Source organism: Primulina tabacum, chromosome 15, assembly GCF_025594145.1.
Source record: "Primulina tabacum isolate GXHZ01 chromosome 15, ASM2559414v2, whole genome shotgun sequence".
In the NCBI taxonomy this organism is placed as follows: Eukaryota; Viridiplantae; Streptophyta; class Magnoliopsida; order Lamiales; family Gesneriaceae; genus Primulina; species Primulina tabacum.
This window is the reverse complement of record NC_134564.1, coordinates 4933453-4935742: the sequence shown is the minus strand read 5'-3', so window position 1 is coordinate 4935742 and position 2290 is coordinate 4933453.

The following is a 2290-nucleotide window of genomic DNA, read 5'->3' as shown; positions in this document are numbered from 1 at the left end:
TGCTCTCCGATAGCTTGCCATTCCACAAAGGTTTTTTTCTTTTCAAATACGTCTTTCGCAAAACTTATTGTTTTTTCCTGTCATAGTGTTTAACAGAAAATATCCATTTACAGAATTATGATAAAACTTAAATAGAAACTTGACTTTTTTTAAATCTCGATTAGACATATCCGTAGACCCTACCATCTTTTGGAAGACATTCCATCTTCAGTTATTGAAGCAACAAGGAGTGCTACTTCTTTTGGAGGATCCTTGTTAAATTTTTGAACATTCGTATCTGACCTCATTAGCTTCATAAAATGAAAGGATTAGTGTGGGGACCCGGACGCTAATCATACTCTTAATCATCATTGGGACAATTTAATCAATTATAATAAACATAGTCTAATTTTTTTAAAAAATGCGGAATGTAATGGAAATCATACTAGTATACATATCAGTATAAAATAAGGTACAAGTCCTGTACATCATACATTCAATACAGACTAAGGTTCAACAACTATCTATCAAGTATTCAAACTATATCTACAGCAACATCCAAGTCTGTGGTCTCCACTCTAATCATGATCTCTCGTCATCTCCTCGACCCTGATCATGTCCCACCTGTTGTCATGCACACATACAAACACGACAACAGTCGGATAATTCCGGTGAGAATATAATCCCAGTATAAATCAACGAACATGCAATTATATAATAAATATAAAGCATGAAGCAGATATCAGCTATATATATCAAAGTCTGAAACATAAATAATATGAAACTATCAATCATACTCGTGACTCCACGACTCAGAATAGACTCAATCCTAGTCTAGGGATCCCGGTTTCCAGACGTTGGCATTCCTATATCGACCAACAGTAATAGAAGAAACTCCGATTCTATCCACGTCGATATAACCAAATATCCAGTGTCTTGACCTATCCGTCATAGACTGTGGCACTATCGCCAATACACTATCTTGTGACATCGTGCAATGTGCCCGTGGCGATCCCACCACTATCAGGCACTTCTGTCACAAGATCACTCGTCTAATACATGCTTCCTATAAATCAATAGAACAACAGCATATAAAATCAAATCAATGCATATAACAACAATAAGTATGTGATTTAGGGAAACTCAAGTATATCCTACTTGAGTCGATCTCCCAATACCCCATTGACTTATACCTTTCTTTTATTGTAGTTCGGACGTCGTTCCTGTCTGGAATTCAAAATCTGTCAACCCTCAATCTGGCAATGACAATATCAATAATACCATATCAATATACCGCCCAAATCAGTACCCATCTGATTAATCTGGATTTAATTCAAAATCAACGGCATAATAGCACCATCCCGGTATCCCGGTCAATACAATCTCAACAGATATTAATTACAATCCATAACCAATATCCAATACAATCGGAAATCAATCAACAATCCAAATATGTCCAATATCAACCGATATATTCTGAAAAATCATAACAATTCCATAATCAATCTGTTCTTTGATCTAACTTCGATTCTACAATGTGTAGTATTCTCAGAACACATAATAATGATTAAATAATAATTCCTCCAATATCATAATTTCAAATGATAACAGAAATCAATAAAACTTACATCCAGTTGTAGCTGTCGACACAAGGATCTCAGTACTGGGTTCAGATTATAAATCTGAGTACCGAATCTAGAACAATCAAATTTCGAAAGCGTAAGAAAACTTTGAGGGAATTGCTGAAACCCTTTTCTCGATTCTTGCTGTTGGTCTCGTAGGAAATGAAGAATATACATTATATATTTGCATGCAAGGACAAGTGTCATATTCAAGTCCCAAATTGCACTTTAGTCCCTGAAGTCTTTACTTTTTGCGATTTGGTCCTCACAACTCTTTTTAATTCCATTTCAATCCTAATTAATTACAAAAATCGTGGAATCTAATTCATCATTCCAAAATTCGTAAATTAAACAATTTTGGATTAAAATGATATAATCTCGAGCCTTATAATTAGTGTGAGGTTTCTCCGGCTGGTTCTGGTACTGTACTGAAAACGTATAGCTCCAAAATGTCTCATCTGGACAAAAAGTCGTTTTTGCTCATGTTTCATGATCAGCTTCCTGGATCCAATTAAGTAATCCTAAAAAGTTTGAGAAGCTGGGTTATGTAGTATAAATTGAGATGAGAGCCCCGAATTCATATCATGTCTTAACCTTCTTTAGATATGAATTTGGTTTCATCCATACCTTAGATATATGCTACATCAACCCTGATTATAGCTGGGTTAATGCGTATTCTTGTTTTCAAT